We start from the raw sequence: 24,407 nt of genomic DNA, 5'->3' as shown, positions 1-24,407 counted from the left end.
GGCGAACCTGTTTTCTTTTCTATCCCATCGAGGCCGTTTAATCGGGAGAGGAAAAGTTCGGCGACGGCGGAGGACCGCGCGTCTCGCGTTCGTTTTATTGCCGCCTCTAATCGTCGAACGGCGGAAGCCGCGACAAGCCAAGAATATCGATAACCCGGTCGCCGACAAATAAGCGAAGATCGATGGCTTCTCTCGTCCGAGACCGAGGCTGCGAACGAAATTGTTTCGCGACCTCCGTTTGTCGTAACCGTTCGTAAAAACAATTTTCATGGATCTCGTCCAGCGGGAGCACGGAGCGTCGCGGACGACCTCCACCAATTCTCGAATATTGGCCGAGCACAGTTCGACCTCCCGGCGAACTTACAGTGGGTTCACGATCGACGAGCTCCGACGTACGAAACGATTCGCGAGACGGGCGGAACGAGGAGGAAAAAAGTCGAGCGGGAAAGGAAAACACATCCGCGCGCACGATTGCTAGGAAATTAAATACATCGGCGAAGAGAGAGAGAGAGAGAGAGAGAGAGAGAGAGAGAGGGGGAGAGCGGTGCTTTCGGAAAGGAAGCCGGGCTGCGGTGGTTACGGTTCCAAGGAACTCGTAACAAAGTTTCGAAGTTCAAGGGTCAACTCGATTCGCGGCGGTCGTAACGAGATCGAACTAAGTGGCTTCCTGTTAAGCGTGGCTATAAATCGCGCGACGGGGTCGTCTCTTGTTCCCTGCCGCGCCGAAAAAACGAGAACAGAAACAGATTTCTTTCTCGTCTCGACGATGATCGCTCGACTCGAATCTCTTTTTAAGCGTTCAGGAAATTCGCTCGCTTACTCGCAGAGACAAAACTCATTGCGAATTCCTCTCTTTGACCGAACGATGCGATATCAAAATTTACTCGCATCATTGTTGCGATTCCATTGTGCTGGAAACCGAATAAATTTCACCCGGTAATTTCGGCATCGATGAAGAGTTTTCCAGCGAGGACGCGTCGAATTAATAATTTTTCGACGGGGAAGAATTGATCGTCGCGGTCGCGGAACGGCCGCGCGACGGGGTCGTCTTGTGTTCCCTGCCGCGCCGAAAAAACGAGTACAGAAACAGATTTCTTTCTCGTCTCGACGATGATCGCTCGACTCGAATCTCTTTTTAAGCGTTCAGGAAATTCGCTCGCTTACTCGCAGAGACAAAACTCATTGCGAATTCCTCTCTTTGACCGAACGATGCGATATCAAAATTTACTCGCATCATTGTTGCGATTCCATTGTGCTGGAAACCGAATAAATTTCACCCGGTAATTTCGGCGTCGATGAAGAGTTTTCCAGCGAGGACGCGTCGAATTAATAATTTTTCAACAGGGAAGAATTGATCGTCGCGGTCGCGGAACGGCCGCGCGACGGGGTCGTCTTGTGTTCCCTGCCGCGCCGAAAAAACGAGAACAGAAACAGATTTCTTTCTCGTCTCGACGATGATCGCTCGACTCGAATCTCTTTTTAAGCGTTCAGGAAATTCGCTCGCTTACTCGCAGAGACAAAACTCATTGCGAATTCCTCTCTTTGACCGAACGATGCGATATCAAAATTTACTCGCATCATTGTTGCGATTCCATTGTGCTGGAAACCGAATAAATTTCACCCGGTAATTTCGGCGTCGATGAAGAGTTTTCCAGCGAGGACGCGTCGAATTAATAATTTTTCAACAGGGAAGAATTGATCGTCGCGGTCGCGGAACGGCCGCGCGACGGGGTCGTCTTGTGTTCCCTGCCGCGCCGAAAAAACGAGAACAGAAACAGATTTCTTTCTCGTCTCGACGATGATCGCTCGACACGAAACTCTTTTTAAACGTTCAAGAAATTCGCTCGCTTACTCGCAGAGATGAAACTCATTGCGAATTCCTCTCTTTGACCGAACGATGCGATATCAAAATTTACTCGCATCATTGTTGCGATTCCATTGTGCTGGAAACCGAATAAATTTCACCCGGTCATTTCGGCGTCGATGAAAAGTTTTCCAGCGAGGACGCGTCGAATTAATAATTTTTCAACGGGGAAGAATTGATCGTCGCGGTCGCGGAACGGCCGCGCGACGGGGTCGTCTTGTGTTCCCTGCCGCGCCGAGAAAACGAGAACAGAAACAGATTTCTTTCTCGTCTCGACGATGATCGCTCGACTCGAAACTCTTTTTAAACGTTCAAGAAATTCGCTCGCTTACTCGCAGAGACAAAACTCAATGCGAATTCCTCTCTTTGACCGAACGATGCGATATCAAAATTTACTCGCATCATTGTTGCGATTCCATTGTGCTGGAAACCGAATAAATTTCACCCGGTAATTTCGGCGTCGATGAAGAGTTTTCCGGCGAGGACGCGTCGAATTAATAATTTTTCAACGGGGAAGAATTGATCGTCGCGGTCGCGGACCGGCCGATATTAACTATTTGAACGACGATTGGTCTTTGCGTGACGAGAATCGATGTCGAGCCGGAACACCGGCTCACCTGTTACCGGGATAAAGATTGCCGTTACGTGATCCACGCTCGCCACACGTTTCCTTCGAAATGCTCTCTCTACCTCTCGTTCTCCTTCCCGGCTTCTTTTTGCAATTTTTCTGCCGGCGAAATTCATTCTCGAGAACCGCCGCGCTAAAAATTGAAATCGGGGGATGAAACTGACCGTGACGAATCGAACGAATTCTTTGCGGGGCGCGCGAGGAGCGAGGGGAGTGGTGTGTCGGCGGTAAAAAGACCGAATGTAAAATTCACCCGGGGCCCGGAAGACGGAATTATCGAAGTCGCGATTTTATTATTATTAAGAAGAAAGCGCTACGACGATTGTTTACTAACTTTATCAGCAGGCGAACTATTTCCTTCGAACTTTTTAATTATTCTTTGGATTTATACGTTCGATGGACAGTTTTCTTTCGACCTTCGCACAACATTCGCCAAAAGGCATAATGGCGGATCAAATTCGATGCTGCAATATCACGGAAAAATGAAAGATTATTATTACGTTATTTATTAATATTATTGTGTCGAAAGATTAAGAAACGTTGGATTTGTTGCATAAGTCGAAAGGTAAGTATTTCATTATTATTTTATTATTGCTATCACTGTTATTATTATTACAGAATTATTTATTATCTATATACAATCATCGCAGAAAAGTGAAAGATTATTATTACGTTATTTATTAATATTATTGTGTCGAAAGATTAACAAACGTTGGATTTGTTGCTTAAAGTCGAAAGGTAAGTATTTAAACGAGTATTTCGTTATTATTTTATTAGTGTTATTATAATTACAGTATTATTTATTATTATTTATAATTTATCATTATTATGATTGTTATTAAAGAAATGAAAAGTGTATTCGGCCCATTGCAGCTAACAAATAATTAAATAAATAAGTATAAATAACTCACTGCGTCAACGTCCTATTTTTGTGGTTACCCGAGTCCACGACGGGGCGGGAGAATGATCCATAATCTCGCGGGATTATGGTCGCAGTCGCAAGGGACAGGCATCGCGGCAAACAACGTCATATAAATCGCGACTCGAAATGCCCGCGAAACGCGATTAATTCGCGCAACACGGCGGAGCGCGGCCGTCGAGTGGACAAGTAAATGGGCGAGCGACAATTACGAAAATTAGCAAAATTCGCTGATTCGATGGCCCGCTGAACAAGAGAACAAGACTCGGAAGGGTCGGCCTATTACCGAAAGCTTGGAAGCGAGCGTGTGTGGTTCGCGCGCTGAAAGCGCCGCCACTCCGGCCGATCGCAATCGGAATCGGAATCGGGGTCGTAGGGACGCCGGACCCAGGAAAATTTAGTTAAAGGTCCATTCTCTGCGAGTTCGACCATCTGGGAAACCCGGGAAAATTCGTCGCCGACTCGCACAAAGGATTTCGCTGGCCGCGGGCACTCCGCGATTGCGTCCGCGGTGCTCGACCACCGCCTTTGCACCTGACCGCGTTGCTGCGCGAGTTGTCTGCTGCCCTTCTATCGACTAATTCCTACTCCACGACCCCGTTCTCCAAAATCTTTAACCCGCCGGCTCGCCGCGAGCTGTCGTGAAAATCTCACGGCGGCGAAACGGGACTGTGCAGAATGCAGCGGACGACAGCTCGACTGCGGGTCTTCGTGCAGTTTCGCCTTGTCACGCGTCATTTTACAAAAGTTCGAATTAGGGAGGGGTCGTTTCTTGTATTAACCCTTAGCGGACGAGAGGCGACTCTCGGTCGCCACGGCGTTTCGCGTGGCAGGACGAATGGCGAGTGAGAGGCGATAATCGGTATTTATGTTAGATTTCGTTATCTCCAACATTATCCAACCTACTGTTTTATGTGAAAGTCCCTGAAGTGGTGGCGCAAATTATTTTCCAGGGACTGGAAATTTGTTTAATCGATTCGTACATTCTCTACAAACATGTAAAAAGGCAGAGAAACGAACAGCCAGTTACACATTTGAACTTTCGCAAAATTTTGATCAACAAATTGAGAGGAGATTTTTGTCAACCACGAGATAGATCTTCAAGTTTGACATCCAACTCTGACGAAATTCGTCTAAACGGGAAACTGCATGTAATTGTTACTGGCGCAAAGAAAGATTGTAAAGTTTGTTCCAGTCGAAACAAACCAGGGGGAAGACATGAGACGACCTGTTTCTGTGATACATGTCCAGATAAACCAAGAATGTATCTTGGTCAATGTTTTATAAACTATCACACCAAACGAAACTACAAATCATAATTTTTGTAAAATTATGTTCATAAAATTGTGAATGTAGATAAACTAACGAAACATAACGTTTTTGTAAGATAATTTATATGTAAGATCATTTTATTGTACCATATAAGACACTCGACATATTTGCAAAAATCGCCTCGTCCTGCTACCTGACTCGGCCGAAAAAGTTGTCGTTCGCTAAGGGTTAAAAGATCGAAGTATTTTATTCGATTCGATTCTCAAATTGCAAAACTGACTTGTACGGCATCGATTATTTCTTCAATATTTGTATCTATTTGCATTAAGAAATTATAGTGTTGTTTGGCGTAAAAATTAATTTTTAGAAACTAAATTTTAAACAATTCCGTCATCCGGTTGGCTGAGTGTTAACACGTTCAGTGCCACGTGTACCATCGATGGTACACGCTTGCATGTTTACTTAGTGATCTGAACAAATTGTTTACAAGAAATTTAGAACCGAAGAATCAATTTCCACCGCAAGAATGGGCGTTGATAAGTTTTTGTTACGTTGTTATGTGTACGAGAATTAATAATTGCACGTAATACATCAAGTTTTAGTAAAATATCAAAGTGTGAAGATTCGAGTAAAAAAAGCTCGGCACGGAACGTGTTAACATCGCATTCCGAAGAACCAAATCGTTGATACGCTACTGCGAGATGCACGACCATTTTGTTTTCACGAGTCTTTGATGTGAAATTTTGTTCGCACAACGATCATGTATAAATACTAATTGTTACACTTTTCCTACAGCGTGGCTGTGTTGAACTATATTTCTGTCATACCGAAAAAAAATTACATCGTAATTTAATGCAAATACATATATTTAATTTCTGTCTTTCATATTCCTTTTAACAAAGAAGGTGCATGCAAATACACATATTAATATATAATAGTTAATGCAAATACATATTATGCAAATATATATAAATACATATATGCAAATATATATAAATACATATATGCAAATACATATTAATAGTTAATGCAAATACATATATTTAATTTCTGTCTTTCATATTCCTTTGAACAAACAATGCGTATGCAGGTAACGGTGGTCGTCTTGAAGAATGTTCAATAAAAGAAGGATAGAAAAAATGCAAAAGCAAATGAAAAAGCGAGGAAAGAAAATTGAAATCAATGTCAAAAAGAAGATAAAACTAGATGAAACGATCAAAAGATCTCATAATGTAGACGAGGTCAATAATTGTATATGCATAATCAGCAATCAATTTCGACGAGACAATGAAATGTGGTATGGACGCACTTCATGTGGTCTGTGGAATTATGCAGAATGTGCAGAATGAAGTTCTCCCGAAAGATATGAGTGCGACGTCTAGTATGACACGCTGACCACGATTACCGGCAACGTGATCGCCATTGGTGCGGGCAATGAGGGTCAAAAGTATTTTTTTTACAGCGTTAATTTCGTCAAATAAATCATTATGGATATCATTATTTTTACTTTTCACTTATAGTTTATCGCCGAAAATTTATGGGAACTTATCCTTTAAAATATATAACTCATATTTTGATTGTTGCGTTACAAAAATCTGCATATACTACAAATGCATAAGGAACAGCAGTCTAGTGATCGCTCGAACAAAACAATTACAGGGTGTTCCATAATTACGTTAACAGCCAGGAATAGGGTCTACCTGAGGTCATTTGAAGCAACTTTTTCCTTAGCGAAAATTCAATCCGCGGCGTCGTTTACGAGTTATTGACGAAAAACAGCGACCAATGAGAGGCGAGAACAGCTGGCGCGAGGCGGCCGAGCCAATGAACGCAACTAGACTTCGCCTCGCGCATCAACCGAGCTCGTCTCTCATTGGTCAGTGTTTTTCGTTAACCCTTTCGATACTACGAGCCACTATAGTGGCCCTCCATAAGATGCCATCGAGGTACTAGGAGCCACTATAGTGGCTTTCCATAAGATGCCATCGAGAGATACTAAGAGCCACTATAGTGGCCTTCCATAAGATGCCATCGAGGTACTAAGGGCCACTATAGTGGCCTTCCATAAGATGCCATCGAGAAATACTAAGGGCCACTATAGTGGCCTTCCATAAGATGCCATCGAGAGATACTAAGAGCCACTATAGTGGCCTTCCATAAGATGCCATCGAGGTACTAAGGGCCACTATAGTGGCCTTCCATAAGATGCCATCGAGAGATACTAAGGGCCACTATAGTGGCCTTCCATAAGATGCCATCGAGAGATACTAAAAGCCACTATAGTGGCCTTCCATAAGATGCCATCGAGAGATACTAAGAGCCACTATAGTGGCCTTCCATAAGATGCCATCGAGGTACTAAGGGCCACTATAGTGGCCTTCCATAAGATGCCATCGAGGTACTAAGGGCCACTATAGTGGCCTTCCATAAGATGCCACCCAGGTACTACAGGCCACTATCGTTTGTAACGAATAAAGTCAGTGCTTACTGCAGAAAGCTAATTCACCTTATTTTTCTCTCAACAACGGATAAATAGATATGCCTTATTTTTTTCAATTTTGTTTAACTTCATTTGGATTAACCCTTTTGCTACGGGCGGGTTCTCCGCTGCGGTACCCCCGCAACGATCGGCGTCTTGTAGCGTGCAGCGATGTCGCAGCGCGCCGCCCAGCAGAAGTACCGCGGCGGAAAATCCGCCCGTAGCGAAAGGGTTAATAATTCGTAAACCAAGCCGCGGATTGAATTTTCGCTAAGGAAAAAGTTGCTTCAAATGACCTTTTCTTGACGTTAACATAATTATGAAACACCTTGTATGTGGACGCCTATTAAAACGTGCAACTTCTTTCAAAAGTGGACGAAATATGTATCTTTTTTGTATACGTTAGCGAGACTGCTTTACTAGGAATATCTACGACATATTTTCCAAAAAACTGCAGTTGGTTCCAACGAAAACAAAGTTAAACTCGCATTTCTAATTTTCTTGTCATTCCAAGCAATAGCAGAATTTAAAAAAAAGAAGCTAGTCCCGCCGACATCACCAAAACAATTCAAGTCATTTCGTTCAATTTGGAAACAGTTATTCTTTTTGTCTATCTATTACAATGCTAGTCACTGTACGCGTAAAAGAAGAAAATCGAAATCCTGCGAAAGAGTCTCTGTAAGTTCATCAATTTTAAAGTCGAAGATATGAAAAACCGGTCATTTCGATCGACGCGGGAACCGATTCGGTCAAGATAGATTACGGAATTCCCGAACAACGGAACGACCACCGATCTCTCTGCGTTTCTATTCACCGTTGCGCGGGGAAGGGTTAATCGCTAAATACAGTTACGAATTCCTTGGCGCAATGTTGTCGACTCGTTCCGGCGATTTGTCGCGCGAAGACCGAACGATCTCGGGATTAGCCGTGATAGCCGGTGAATTTTTCGACCAGAGAGATCGGAGTTGGCGCGATCGGGACCCGGAAGCCGCGGAGGTGAACGGACACGGAAAAGCGGCTGCAAGAGGCGTCTCCCGGCAAACAAAGCCCGACAAAACTCGTTTGCCGCGGCGGGGCTGGCAATCTGGGACACGAATTCCCGACGGATCGACGATCCATCCATCGGCTCGCCGCGCCGGCCTGGGTCTGCCGCGATCCTAAACCGTGCGCGCAGCGCGGAGAGGCCCCTACACGCGTCGCCGATCCTCGAAAACCGGTCCTGGTGCAGCACGGCTCTCTTGTATGCAGCCCCGCCGCGAACCTGTCCGACCGCTGTGCATTATTCCGCCGACAAAAAGATCCTCCGGACGCGATCAAAAAATCAAACTTTCCAATTGTGCTCCGGGAGATCTCTCTCGACTCTCTTACCCTTCCGCCGTGTTCTCGCCGGCCGAACCATTCAAACAGCGGTTTTTACCTGTAACAGAACAAAAAACAGATCCGCGTCAGATATCGGTGCATTGACCGGGCCCGCGATTGCGACTTATTATAGCGATAATCGGTCAACGCTGATCCTCCAAAAGCTGCGCGACGATAATGCATTTATTATTTCGAGCTCTCGACGTTTCCGTCGTTACGCGTGCTTCGATTAAGTCATTTGTTCGGTCATTTTCTACGAAAGAGGCGAATTTCACCAAGTTTATATGGCAAACTGAATTTATTTGGATCTTTCGACATTTTTGTTAGAATGCGGCCTTTAATGAAGGGATTTTTTTTAAATCGTTTCTTAACACTTAACAGGCGGCTCGTTTTTTCTATGTCTTTCTCGATTTCCGAGTATTTTTCAAGAAAGTTAGATATACATGGTTTTGGTATGGTATCGAAGTGTTGCAGTTTTATTAAATCAATTTGATCAAATTTTGATAAAATTTTACGAAGTTATTTATTCACATGTCTAGCATTAATAAAATATTAATGAAGTATTAACCCTTTGCACTTGAGTGGTGACTCTGAGACACCATTGAAAATTGTTGAATCATGTTATAAAATAAGTTTCACGTTGTCATGTTTGTTTATATTTAAGGGTTGCCCTGAAAGGGTAACTGTTCTGTAAGTTACAAGTCTCGACGCATAAACTGCACTAAAACTGCACTAAAACTGCACTAAGTCATATGAAATAGAAACAGTGTAGGTCGGAAAAAGCCATCTTGGATTTAGAGTTAAAATGGCCTCGAGTGCAAAGGGTTAATAGACTAAATATAATCAAGCAGTAACATAATCAAGCAAAAATCTACGTTAAATGTTAAGAAAGAGACTTTACAAATTCGAGAATTTAAAAATTAAAATTGTGTGTGTGCGACCGGTCATTTTGATCGATCTCACAAAATTCTTAATTCGTCCGCGAATAATCTTACGGTTATTCAGATTGTAATAAATGCGTTACTTGCGGCAAATATTACAATAACGCTCGTTCTAAATCAGAATGAATGTCTTGTTATCATTTCTATACGATGGTTTACAGAATAAAATAGCGCGCGATTATTTAATTGTTTCATCTTGCAGTCAATTCCCTCCGATTGTCCCTCAGCTTGTAAACAAAAATGGACAATTTGGGAAGTGGCGATACGATCATTCGAGCCTCGCGGCTCGTTTTCATAGTTGCCGATCGTCAACAATTACAAAAACGAGCCGCGAGGCTCGAATAATCGTATCCCCTCTTCCCAAACTGTTCATTTTCGCGCGCAATCCGAGCGCGAATTAGAGAGTATTCACGGCACTAAACTCGACGACAAATATGCACACTTCGACGTTCGAGCACGTCAAAGTTCTTTTCGGGTTTGCTGTGCATCGGATGGCATTAAGCGGGCAAACAACGGATCTCGGAAGTCCGTGTTCGGCCCTCGAGTCTCTCTACTCTCGACCGCGCTATTATAGCGTGCAGACATTCGATGCACTTATCGAGGGCCGGGGTAAGCCTCTCGAAATACAATCGAACGGGGCAAGTTACAACACCGGATAGGAAGTTATCGTGAATGTAAACCCTCTCCTAGCCGCTATTATCCCGGGCTCGAAACATTAAGCCGATACCGAAAGGGATCAACCGTAACGCGTTCTTAGGCGAACGAGAAAGCCGATCGACTCTTTCGCGACGGGACCGCCGCCATTGTCCGCGCGGACGTGAAAGGGATGATTGAACGTTCTCGGATACAGGCGGACAGGCCGGTAAAAAACTATCCGATCGAACAAACCGAACGTCCGTCCGAGAAATTACTCGCGTATCCGAACGACGGCGACCTTCTTCCCTTTTTTTTTGTCCGCGATCGCGGTAATGCGACCACGCATCGCCTCGACTTTCCGAATTATTCTCGGACGAACACGTTTCTTGCACCGCTGCCCCCTTTTTTTTCGTCCGCGGCTTTTTCCTCGGTTTTTTTTCGGTATTAACGCGGGATTTATACGCTAAAACCGACTGTTTTGTAAAAGTAACTTGATGAAAGCAACGATAAAACATTTATCCCGATTTCGAACGAGTTCTATAAGTTCTATAAGCCTAGTTGCAGTAACCAACGCATAGATTGTACAAATAACTGGTCAATTCATCGTTTCAATACGAATAATCGCGAAATTAAATTCAAGAAAAAGTTTCCTGATAAATCTGAGATAAATAAAACCCGAAAGAATAGATCCGAATAATTGTAAATTAAAAGATTTGTATTTCTGTATTATACAGAGTGTTCCATAATTACTTTAATAATCGAAAATTGAGGGTACCTGAGATGATTTGAAGTAACTTTTTCCTTAGCGAAAACGCAATCCGCAGTTTCGTTTACGAGTTATTAACGAAAAATACTGACCAATGAGAGACGAGCTCGGCTGGCGGGAGGCGGGCCAGCCAACGAGCGCTCAAAGCCCAGTTCTGTCCATTGGCTCGGCCGCCTCGCGCCATCTGCTCTCGCCTCTGATTGGTCACTATTTTTCGTTAATAACTCGTAAACGAAGCCGCGGATTGCATTCTCGCTAAGGAAAAAGTTGCTTCAAATGACCTCGGGCACCATCATTTTCTGCTGTCAAAGTAATTATGGAACACCAAGTATTTTGTCGGCATTGCCTGATAGTTGCGAGAACACAACGTGCTCTCGTTCTTGCAAATTGCAGCGTACATTTCGCGAATGTCCTCCATTTTCGTAGAAACTCTACTTCGACCGGGGAAAAAAGTCGCCTGGCGACGGTTCGAAACGGCGGAAATTTTCTCGACGGAGCAGAAAGACGGAGACGAAGCCAAAGATTTCCGAATGGCAGAAATATCGGAGAAATCGTGGCGAAGAGGATGATTGCGCGTCGGCGCGCGGCCGGAGCACATATCTGAGAGCGGATCGCGCGAGAAGATAACGAGAGACGATCGGCAGGTACCGCACGTAACGCAGCGTCGCCTCGGCGGGAAGCAGTGTTTAAGGGAATAAATGGAGCCGGCAGTGCGGCGGAGGCAGGATGAGGCGCGTTAAGTGCTTCTTACGCCGCAGAAACGGCGCAGAATCTGCTCTCGGCTCGGCACCGCGCCGTTCCGCGCCGCGCCGCGCGCCTCGTCGCCGAGATAAGAGAAGCGAGAGCCGGACGCGTCCAGCTTCGAAGTCTTCTCTTTAAACGTTTCATCAAAAGTGTAGCGGGTAATGGCTTCCGATCGCCATCATTCACTTTGCCCGCTCGTCGATCCTAGGAAGACCGGGCTCGGAGGAGACACCGGCTCTCGGCCATTCGATTCCGATGCTTCTTTCGGACGGCCCCGGTAAGAGAGGCGACACGCGAGGAGACGACGCCAGGAAACACGGGAAAGGCGAGGAAAAACGGGAGCGCTCCTATTCCGGCGCACACGTGCCGTGTCGCGCACGGTCCGTCGCGACAGCACGCGGCCAAAGGTTCAACGCACGGCAGGATTAATTGGAGGCGACTCGCGCGACGACGCGCTCCGCGTCGCACGGTCGTCGATTTTTTTTTCTTTTTTTTTGTTTGGTCGAAAGCGAAACTAAAATGAACGACAAATATTGTTTTGCGAGCGGAGAGTCGTCGTGCGGTTCGGGTTATTGTTGTCTAATACGTGTATAATTGGCAGGTTGTATGAATTTATTTTTACTGATCATTGGGAGAGCTGAGACACAATTGGAAATTTTTTATATTTTGATCGTCGCGTTTCTCTTTTGTCGAGATCAGCAGTCGTGATCCTAATTGTTTAAAAACTGGTTATGTGCTTTCAAGGTGTTATGTAATGACTTCTACTTCGACTTATTTATTTAAAGTGCAAGGACTTTTCGCATTGATATACTATTTTATGTTTGCATTTCCTGTTTATTTTATTATTTATCTTGTTATTTTATTTTATATTATATTCTTTAGGTGTACAAAAATAACGATATTGGGACTAAAGTTACTTTCTTTTTTCTTATATCCATCGCGTTTTGACTTTCTTTTATCTCTTTTATTTATTGGTATCATAATAAATTGGTATCATAATTGGTATCGTAATTAGTTAGATAAGAGATGCAATTCATGATACAGCGCACAATTGTGAGCACAGTAAATTCTCCCCAATTGACGCTCAGATTATACACAAAAATGGACAATTTGGGAAGAGAAAATACGATTATGCGAGCCTTAAATAAGATTGCCATGTAGATGTACCTTTTCACTTCAATTTTTTTTAATACTTTATTAATACTTCATTAATATTTTATCAATACTAGACACGTAAATCAATAACTTTGTAAAATTTAATCAAAGATAGTGTTGATTTAATAAAACTGCAACGCTTCAAAACCATACATACATGTTTATTTAATTCTCTTAAAAAATAACCGAGGAAGACAGAGAAAGAACAATTCGTCTGTTAAGGCCGCCTTATAATAAAAATGGTGGTCCAAATAAACTCAGTTTGCCGTTGAGGTTGGTGAAATTGTCAGCCTCTTTCGTAAAAGATGACTGAATAAAATGACTGAATAAATGACTTAATTCAAGCACACGTAACATCTTTAGAATCTGTTAGAACGAATTCTTTCTCGCGCCATTTACATAATACGGTACTTGTTACTGCAACCGCAATGTCTAAGAATAGCTGTGAATTCTTGCGAACTTTTTAGACATGCAGTAAATTCTCCCTAAATTTTCCTTGAGCTCGTTACACAAAAATGGACAAATTGGGAAGGGTGGACACGATTATTCGAGCCTCGCACCACATTTTTATAACTATAAAATTGCGCCTCGATTGTCCATTTTCTTTTGAAAAATGAAGGAAAACTGGGGAGAATTTACTGTATTGCCTGAAATCCATGTGCATATCATGTGACGTTTTACGCGTCAGAGCCACGGCACGCAGATAAACAAGACACGTTACATTTTGTTAGTCGTCGTTAAGCAAGTTTCCAAGTCACGACGATTTTTGTCCGATTTCTAGAAGAAATCGAGCACCGCGTTGCGCGCACCAGCTGTTATCGGGTGGGACGGCAAGAAGAGCAGGGAGACCGGGGAAGAAAAGAAACTAAAAGGTCCCGGGGACAGCTCGGTTTTCTTTCTCGCCGGCGAAATTATTCTGTTCTTTCAGCGGGTCTGCTACATTGTCCCCGGGAAAAGGTCCGGCGAAATTACTTTATTCCGCTGTTAATCCAAACGGAACCATTCTTATCGTTAATTGGGAGCCATTTGCGTCCATTAACCGGCGTACTGCCGGTCCTCCGGGTGCTCTAAGTGGGGTTCGCTTCGCGTTTAATCGTGCTCCGAGGTAACAGATATTTTTATCGTCATTCAATTTCTATTTTTATGGATCCTGAATTTACGATCGCCGCCGAGCTAAGAGTATTCAACGATATTTCAGATGCGCCGTGAAAGGGATAAAAGAGTTCGATCGTACTCGTGGAATACTCTCCCGGGGGAAGAGGAGGGGGAGGGTGGCTTTGGCCTCTCTCTCTCCGAGTGACGGAGGCAAACAGAAATATTTTCTCAAGAGCCACGGGACCGTGTTCTTCTTTCACGAAAGGATTCCGCCGTGCTTTTTGCACCGCTTCCGGAAACGGAGACGCGGGCAGGATTTTGTCCGAGCGAAACTCTCCTCTCCTCTCCTCTTCTCTGCTCCCGCGTTCTCGTCTCATCTCGTCTGGGAAAACCGCGAGTCGCGCTCGAGCGTAGTTCGCTAACTAAATAATTGAATTTCCCAACGAATTCGAAATGTCTCCGCGCGTATTCCATAAATGCTAAACGATCCGTGGCTAAATTGTCGCGGCGTCGACGGGAAATACGGAGCGGGACCACGCTCGCTCGGGAACACCGAGTTTTCGGTTCGTAAAAACGTCGAAATCGAGAGCGTTCTCTCTTTCTTATCGCGTGCGTTTTTGTTTAGCTTTCGCCTCGACCGGCCGTGGATTTTTTCTCCTCGCGAGCAGTGTAAAATCCTTTGTACGGCAAAACGACGACGGGATGAACAGTGGCGCGGAAGAGGTTGTGCAGCCTCGACCGATTTCTCGCCGCCCTTTAAAACCGATAAACGTATTTGCTCGGCAGCCGGGGGGGCCCGCCCGACGATTGCCGTGGATACATCGAGTTACTGGATTATCGTTGCAGTCGCCCTCGGAAGTGGCCTTAAAAGCTTGTGGATATCTATTTTCTTTTTCCCCGTCCGACCGACCGACCGCCCGCCGGGAAAAAAAATAAGCGAGCGACAGCGAATTCTGCACCCTCCGATAACGCGCGAACGCGCCCGCCCGATCGACAAACTAGTTTCAGCGTTCGAACCGCGCGATTTTTCTAAGCCGGGATATAATTATCCGAATGTATAGCGTTCTGTGTGTACGCGTCGAATATTTAGAAGATATTTATAAAATTGTTCTATTTATATATTTGAGTAATTCCAAAGATGTGTTACGCGCCAATACTCGCAATTTTGCGCTGTTTCATGATTTGCAACTGTTATTTAACTGTTATTTATTATTATTTTAACTAACTATTATTATTATATCAATAAATAAACGAGGTAAAAGAGTGTCAAAATGCGATAGATATAAGAATGAAAAAAGTAGTTTTAGCTTTAATATTGTTATTTGTTTATGTACGTAAAGTAATGAAGAATATAAAATAAATAGAAATAGAAATACGATAATAAGATGGATAATAATCTAATAGAATAATAAAATAAGACAAATAATAAAATAATAATAAATAGAAATAGAAATAAGATAATAAGATAGATAATAATCTAATAGAATAATAAAATAAGACAAATAATAAAATAATAATAAAGTAATGGAGAATATAAAATAAATAGAAATAGAAATAAGATAATAAGATAGATAATAATCTAATAGAATAATAAAATAAGACAAATAATAAAATAATAATAAAGTAATGGAGAATATAAAATAAATAAAAATAGAAATAAGATAATAAGATGGATAATAATCTAATAGAATAATAAAATAAGACAAATAATAAAATAATAATAAAGTAATGGAGAATATAAAATAAATAGAAATAAAAATAAGATAATAAGATAGATAATAATCTAATAGAATAATAAAATAATAATAAAATAAACAGAAAATGCAATTGCAAAATAGCATATTCAGGGCGAAAAGTCCTCGCACTTTGAATAAATAAGTTGAAGTTATTGCGACACCTTGATAGCACATTTTCAGTTCTTGAACAATTACGAGCATGCTCAGAAGAATTCTAAACTGTTCGAATGTAGCTCGTTAAATTATTGCAATAATAAACCGAGCAATCGCGTGACCTCGTTCGCGTAATTTTATACCCCCACATTTCTATGAACAGAGATACACGATCGATTCAATTTCGTGAACCGTATACGATCATAAAAATTGTTTCCTCTACGTTCGTAGAAAGATGACTCGGTTGCGCGTCTACGATAAGATAAACTAGCATTGAAAATACGGCGATGGTGCTACTCGGTCCAGCGAATCGTTGTTCCTCGTCGCGCCGGCCGCGTCGTGTCGGCACCGGATAAGAGAGGCGTTTCACGGCGGTCGCGGGAAAATATTGCGAAATCGTCCGAATGCGAGACTCGGCGATTGAAACTGGAGGCGGGCAATCTGGGATCAAAGGTGCGGTTAATTAACCGCGCGATCAGCAGTTTCGATAATGAATCCCGAAACAGCGTCGCCGGAGCGAGACGGCGCGCGGCGTTGGCGCGATACCCGCGGAATTAACGCCGAGACGGCGTCCCGGTAGTATTTCCGTTTCAGATAAATTCGCGGAGGGTGCGCCAGCGACGGAATTCCTGCCGCGGGCAGGAAGTCTAAGCGAAAAGTGCTCGGATGATGCATCCTCGGGACTCGGGGCTCGGGACTCGTGTTCCCTGCTGGGAGCAAGGGGCCGGGGGGTAAGGAGAGAAGCAGGAAAGAGGACGTAGACGTTACGGAACGCTACGGAAAATCCGTGAACACAGAGAGCGAGAGCGAGCGACAGAGAGAGAGAGAGAGAGAGAGAGAGAGAGCCGAGGAGAGAAATGCAGACAGCTGCAGGCACGCGCAACCGTTGCATCTCGCGGATCGAGGAAATCCGAATGCAGGCCGCCTAGTCGAGGAGTTCACCGTTCTATATCTGCCGCTGCTTTCCGCGGGACGCTCTGAATTGCCCTTAAAATGGCCGTGTAATGCGTTCCTCGGCCGTTTCCGCGATCCAGATGCCGCTTCTACGCCCGATTTTTCCACGGTCGATCGCGCGCTCGCCTGTCCCCCTCGTCTATCCCCCCGTCCCACCTCGTTGCCCCGGCACTCGAATAACTTTCGAATTAAATGGGGATTAGATAAGCGGCTGTGGGAGAGCGGCGTGGGCGGCGCCGAGGCAAGATCGCGGCCGTTTCTCTCTCGCAATCTCGGGAAACGCCTTCGAGAGCTGAAGTAACGATACGCGCGGCATTTTTTCGCCTTTTCCGTGCGTTTCCTTTGGATTTCTCGCCCCGGCGAACGGTGCACGTTGAAACGAAACGATAAACGCTTCGACGTAATGGTACCTATTATGCAACGCTTTTCCAGGCGGTAAGAGATTATCACCGATTCTGATACAACCGAGTCACCGTTGTACATTTCTTCGACGACGCAACGAACTCTGTGATATTTGTTTCATACGAATGAACACGAATAAACTAGCGAGGTACGAGCGTGTACCTGTTATGGAACACCGTGTTCCCGTGGTTTCACAAGTCGCGACAACGAGAACATTGAAGCACGCAATTTTCACGAAAATTTTGGACTCTGCTCGCGCTAAACGTGCCGCTAAATATACGCGAAACGTATACACGAACATAAACGAGAAACATACACGGAACAGATGAACACGAGATGCGAGTCCGACAACGCTGACGGCACATTTTTCATCCGAGGTGCTGTAACGTCGCGGGAAAAAATCGTGGCGACTTAATTCCGTGCTGAAATTAAAAGGGAAGGTCCGAACATTGCGATGCTGCGAACGACACGCACGGAAAAAATTCTTACAACTTCCTCAGGGCCGTTGAAGTTTGCACTTTTTCGGTATCGCGAACATGCCTTCGGATATAGCATACTAAACTCGCGAGAATGAATGACGTTAAAAATAGCAATATGGTATCATAAAGTAGAGAATTTAAGCTGTAATTAAAAGGAGAAGTCTTGATTCTACGACAGCTTCTAACGGAGTTGCAGCTGTTCGAAGACAAGAGCTTAATACCGACGGAAATCGCAGAAAATCTAAACGGATTCAATCGCCTAATTTGCGTGGAACGGTTAGCGAAAAGCGAGAGTCCCAGTTTTGTTTATTCAATTCGTTGTTACCACCTTTAAAATTCCGTCGGCCGAACGGTGCGCGCGCGCGCGGTAAGTGGAGCTCGTGAACCACGTCGGTGCGAGTTTCAGCGAACGAGAATTCGCCGGGCGAACGGGTCGCGCGAACACATACAAGGCAAAGGCAGAGGGTACAGGCCGATGGAAATCGCGCATCGTGCGGTATCCCAACGGCGAGATGTCTGCGATTCTGGGTTAGAAGGCATCCGATGCCACGTATGCGCGTGATTGCATTCGCCGACGCGATGCGGCGCGATGCAGCGCCGTGCGGCGCGATGCGACTCGAATGGATTCAGGTGCGCGATCGCATTAGAATGGAGATCAGCGAATAAAGGAGAACCGAGCGCGACGAAACCCGAGAGAATGGCTCGCCTCGCTGTCGTTTTTCCGATTCGCGGGCGCGCCATCCTGTCGCGCGACCGGTTCCTCCGTACATCGCCGTGCAGAGATGATGAAAAACTCGGACTCCGACCCCGCCGACTTTGCTCCGGATCCGAAGAAATTCGATGATAAGTCGCGATGGAATTTTCACCGTAATCCGGGTGCAACGATGAATGCGCGCGAAAGATAAGCAATATGCGAGCGAGGGAAATTGAACAGTCGGAGATGCTTACACAATTAATTCGAATTAATAGACACGCGCAACGCGTAACAATAGAACGGATTCATTTTCAAGCATAAAAGACTCTAATTTATCTCTTAACCTCTTGCTGTACGAGTCTAACGGGTCTAACTCGCAATGGAGATTTCTTGGAAAAACCTGTTAAAAATGTGAATATTATTCTGTTCTATTGTTTGCGATATTTAAGTACTCAATGAAATGTAGACACATGATAAATACAAATATATTTTCTTTAAATATATTATATTATTATAATAGTATATCTATTATATTATCATATAATAATATATATAATAATATATTATAATAAGTAATAATATATATATTATCATTACAATTATTATTATTAATATTATTATTATATAATATATTATAATATATTATATTATTATTATTATATAATATAATAAATATATTTAAAGAAAATTTATATTTATCGTGTGTCTACATTTCTTTGAGTACCTAAATATCGTGGACAAAAGAACATATTCTATAATACTAATAATATTTATATTAAATTATTATAATTAGAAATTATTATAATCGAAGAGCTTCCAGTTTACATAACTAGGAAGAAAATGGTACGGCAAGGGGTTAAAGAGAACGTGTGCTATATCCAGGACCGTAGAGAATCCACGTCGATGGCGGCGCGCTCCCGGTTAATTAATGCACAGAAGCTGGTTCCGAGAACGGCGTGACGCCATTTTATAAATATTGAGGCCTTCTTGGCGATCGCGGCGATTGTGATTGGTCATAGGAAAGGCACGCGTCGTTGGTATTTCGCGATGAGTCAAGTTGACCGCAGGCAGCCCGGTCGCCTTGGATGGCGCGAAATCGATTCGAACGGAGCCGTCTGTTTCCCTTTATTGAAATGAAGCGCATCGGCGCGGCGTCTTCTTGCACGCTGATTAACTGACTTCGTTGGTCTGGCCGGTAATCGAATCACGCGAGATTGTCGTTTCGCCTCTGTTTTCCTTGTTCGCGATGCGCCGCGGCGCAGCATCTTCGGCCTCCCCGCCGAGAAACAGCCGGGCTGTTTCCGAAGGAAAATCAACGCAAACAGAATTACCGTTCCGCCTCTGCTAATTCCTCGCGTTTACCTTTCCCGTTATTTTCGTCTTCCAACCCGACCGCGAGGAGTCTGCAGCTCCTCTTCTTCCCGTCTCGTGCTATACGAATCGCAGTTCTGATACGTCTGATCTTCGCTCTGCGAAAATGCTCGTAGCCCTTCTTTTTAACGGCAGCTTTTAAAATCTTTTCATTTACGAGTGTCGAAGTTATGGAGACACATTTATGGGGAATTTACACGATGAAAAGTTTCGTTGGAGAAACGTATAATCGTAGATACTTCGTTCGCAAGCATTTCATACTTCATCCCCAGTAAATTGTCTCTCAGCTTGTACACAAAAATGGACAATTCAGGAAAGCAAGGTTTCCGAAGGCTCGTTTTTTAAAGTTGTCGACAATCGACGACTATAAAAACGAGCCGCGGGGCTCGAACAATCGCATCTCTCCTCTTCCCAAATTGTCCACTTTTGTTTACAAGCTGAGGGACAATCGGAGGGAATTGACTGCAAGATGAAACAGTTAAATAATCGCGCGCTATTTTATTCCGTAATCCATCGCACAAAAGTAACAACAACACATTTATTCTGATTTCGAACGAGTGTCATCGTAACATATGCCGCGAGTAACGCATGCATCGACTGAACAGCCAATAAATATATCTTTGCAATCCGAATAGCCGTGAGATTAACACGTTGAATGCCACGCCGGTTTTACAGAAATTGTCCGTGGCGCCACGATGAATTTTCTTTTACGTGATACATATAATGTTGAAATATTATCTGCAATAGATAAGTTACAGTGTATAACCATGTTTGACATGTTAACACGTTCCGTGCCGAGCTTTTTTTACTCGAATCTTCACACTTTGATATTTTACTAAAACTTGATGTATTACGTGCAATATTATTAATTCTCGTACACATAGCAACGTAACAAAAACTTATCAACGCCCATTCTTGCGGTGGAAATTGATTCTTCGGTTCTAAATTTCTTGTAAACAATTTGTTCAGTTCACTAAGTAAACATGCAAGCGTGTACCATCGATGGTACACGTGGCACGGAACGTGTTAATGACGACAGGGGTTACTGTATGAATCAACGATGGTAATAATACAAAATTTTAGATATTGACACATGTTTGAAATTATATATATTTCTATCAATTTGGGCGCGCCGGTCACCGGTGGCCCCCATGGCGTCGCCGCCAAGTTAAGTGCCGGTCACCGGTGACCCCCGTGGCATTCAACGTGTTAAATTAAAAAGAAAAAAAGAAGAAAAAATGTCGCGATAAATCTGTAGTAAATAAAATCCGAGGAAGAAGACAAATCCGGATAATCGTAAAATTGAAAAATTAGCGAGCCTTCGTCGCGACGGGTTCCGTGAACCTATAGCGTTAAGCAAATTCCGGCGAGAGAAACGTTCGCGGCAAACAATTCAGCAGGCCCCGGCTTTGTTCCGAGTTTGAATTCTCGGTCCTCGGGCCGGCGGAATCGGACGGAGGCACTTAGGGGGCCGAACCCATGCTCTCGAGTGACAAATAAACAGCGACGCGGCGAACGCATTAATATAGATGATCCGAGACGCCGCGAGATACCGCGGCCGCGTCCGCTTTCGCGGGGATCGAGGCGCGCGGGGGAGGGGGGGGGGCTGTCTCGTGCACCGCGGAAATGTATTGTGACCGGAAAATAGGTCGAACGTGAGAGCGCGTCCCGCAAAGGGAGCCGCGCTCTCCACGGGTCAGTAATAATTCGGTGAGAGAGGCATACGTGCACCGACGCCGGCTCGTTCCTGTTCCACGCGACGCAATTTTTCCCGGCGATTTCCGGCCGGGCGTCGCGACACGACGCGACCTCCCTCACCCGCGGGATATCCGCACTGGCCTAAATGCCGCGTCGTTTCCCGGAATTTGCCACGGGCCCTCGGTTATTCCCTCCGCTAGCCTGAAAATTTAAATCTCCCCGACGCCGGCGCGCCGGACAAAATCGAGCAAACAGCCAAGGAGCCATTATTAATTCCTCTCTCTTTCTCTCTCTCCCTCTCCCTCTCTCTCTATCTATTTCTCTCTCTCTCTCTCTCTCTCTCTGCTCGTGAGTTCCTCTCTCTTTCTCTCTCTCCCTCTCTCTCTATCTATTTCTCTCTCTCTCTCTCTCTCTCTGCTCGTGAGTTCCTCTCTCTTTCTCTCTCTCCCTCTCTCTCTATCTATTTCTCTCTCTCTCTCTGCTCGTGAGTTCCTCTCTCTTTCTCTCTCTCTCTCTGCTCGTGAGTTCCTCTCTCTTTCTCTCTCTCCCTCTCCCTCTCTCTCTATCTATTTCTCTCTCTCTCTCTCTCTCTCTCTCTCTGCTCGTGAGTTCCTCTCTCTTTCTCTCTCTCCCTCTCCCTCTCTCTCTATCTATTTCTCTCTCTCTCTCTCTGCTCGTGAGTCTCTTCCGAGCTAGCCACTACCCAATATTGCAAGGATAATCTTATTCGGAACGAGCACCGTGGCTTCCCCGAGGTTTGCTATTCCCTTTCTGGAAGAACGCCGGTCGAGGCTGGCCTCGTCACTATGGAGAACCGTGGACGCGATTCTGCTGGATCGCGTTCGCTGGTTTTTAGTTGGATTACTCAGCGTTAAATCTACCATCGCCGGTCAAACGACCGGTTTTGCAATTTTTATTTCACGATTGTCGAAGCGGTAGGAAGGGTGGGCCATTTGTTTCTTTTTAAAATTGTGTAGAAAGAACCATTCAATATTTGTCAATATTTTTGCTTCGTTGAAAGGAGAAACATACCGATTAATTATATACGCTATTTCTTACTCTTTTATATCGTATCGTATTGTATCGTTATATTCAGGTTGTCGCATAATTATGTTACCAGCCGGAAGCAGGAGATTCCTGAGATCATTTCAAGCAACTTTTTCCTTAGCGAAAATGCAATCGGCCGCTTCGTTTACGAGTTATTGACGAGAAACACTGACCAATGAGAGGCGAGCTCGTCTGACGCGAGGCAGAGGAGCCAATCAGCGGAACTGGACTTCGACCGCCCGTCGTCTCTCATTGGTCACTGTTTTTCGTTAATAGCTCGTAAACGAAGCCACGGATCGCATTTTCGCTAAGGAAAAAGTTACTTCAAATGACCTCAGGAATCGTCCCTTTCCAAATGTTAACATAATAGGATGACCTGTATACAGGGTGTCCAGAAGGGCACAAGACTGTACGAACATCCTTCATCCACTTGTCCTCAGTAACGCGTAGTACATGTTCAATCCCAACCTTTCTGGACACCCTGTATATTTGATAGCACTCGTGCGACGACTGTACAAAATCTCTTGTTTCTTTACTTCTTTTTCTTGTAACAAAAAAGAGTTCCTCTCCCGTATACGCGATTAAAAATTACGATTATCTTCCGGAAAACGTAAGAACGTCGATCGAACATTGAACATTAACACCGAACATTCGTTGAATATTAATTTAACATTGAAACGTAAGAACAAACAATTTGTCCGTCGAGTTCCAGAAAAACGTGCGCTGCGGCCGCGATGCCAGTCGTTTCCGGAACCCGCGGACCAAAGAATCTGTCGACCGCGTCCAGATAAACGAGATCCAAACAAGCGAAAGTTCACGGAGGTCAGCCGATTATGGTTTATCGTTGAACCGCAATTTTCCGTAACGACCGCGTTCCGCTCGTATCGCGGATTATTTCAATTACCATTAACCTCCATCTGTCTCGGTTTCTTTCGCGCCCGAGGTCCGAACACGCGCGTGTATTCCGCCCCGTACGTCGACAGCTGTGTCGAACGTTTCCCCGCCGGATCGTTCGAACGGGATCGATTATTGAAAACGATCAAACGATGGGAGAACTATCGCTGCGAAACTTGTCCGCAGATTTTTGCGCCGGGACCGCGATCAACGCGGGATGATAATATGACCGACGATTTTTCCCGACGGATGATCGGAGACCGATCCCCGACACGCGCGCACGATATTCCGGGAATTTAATCCTTTCGCTACGGTGGGCCTCGCCGCGGAGTCCCTCGTGTAGAACGGAGCACCCTGCCGAAAGCAGGAACACTAACCCTTTCGCTACTACGGACCACTATAGTGGCTTTCCATATGGTGCCGCTGAGGTACTACGGACCACTATAGTGGCTTTCCATTTGGTGCCACTGAGGTACTACGGACCACTATAGTGGCTTTCCATATGGTGCCGCTGAGGTACTACGGACCACTATAGTGGCTTTCCATTTAGTGCCACTGAGGTACTACGGACCACTATAGTGGCTTTCAATTTGGTGCCACTGAGGTACTACGGACCACTATAGTGGCTTTCCATATGGTGCCGCTGAGGTACTACGGACCACTATAGTGGCTTTCCATTTGGTGCCACTGAGGTACTACAGACCACTATAGTGGCTTTCCATTTGATGCCACTGAGATACTACGGACCACTATAGTGGCTTTCCATTTAGTGCCACTGAGGTACTACGGACCACTATAGTGGCTTTCCATATGGTGCCGCTGAGGTACTACGGACCACTATAGTGGCTTTCCATTTGGTGCCACTGAGGTACTACGGACCACTATAGTGGCTTTCCATATGGTGCCGCTGAGGTACTACGGACCACTATAGTGGCTTTCCATTTGGTGCCACTGAGGTACTACGGACCACTATAGTGGCTTTCCATTTGATGCCACTGAGATACTACGGACCACTATAGTGGCTTTCCATAAGATGCATTATATTGCATAATGTTATTTCCTCTCATACTGTAAATTAAAGAGCGCATGCTAAGACGTTATAAAATACCCTGGAATACCCT

At 44.6% G+C, this 24,407-nt stretch overlaps 2 protein-coding genes across 4 annotated transcripts in view; one reads left to right on the top strand and one right to left on the bottom strand.

Annotated features, from left to right (window-relative positions):
- The window catches only part of Sdc (Syndecan), a 225,044-nt gene that overhangs the window by 141,905 nt on the left and 58,732 nt on the right, over positions 1-24,407 (bottom strand). The gene's annotated exons all lie outside the window — the stretch shown is intronic.
- LOC117229363 (uncharacterized) overlaps positions 1-24,407 on the top strand; it is a 175,998-nt gene that overhangs the window by 123,925 nt on the left and 27,666 nt on the right. The window lies entirely within an intron of this gene.

This window comes from Megalopta genalis, chromosome 15, assembly GCF_051020955.1.
Source record: "Megalopta genalis isolate 19385.01 chromosome 15, iyMegGena1_principal, whole genome shotgun sequence".
In the NCBI taxonomy this organism is placed as follows: Eukaryota; Metazoa; Arthropoda; class Insecta; order Hymenoptera; family Halictidae; genus Megalopta; species Megalopta genalis.
Note: the sequence above shows the minus strand (reverse complement) of the source record. Positions and strands in the feature narration are given on the sequence as shown.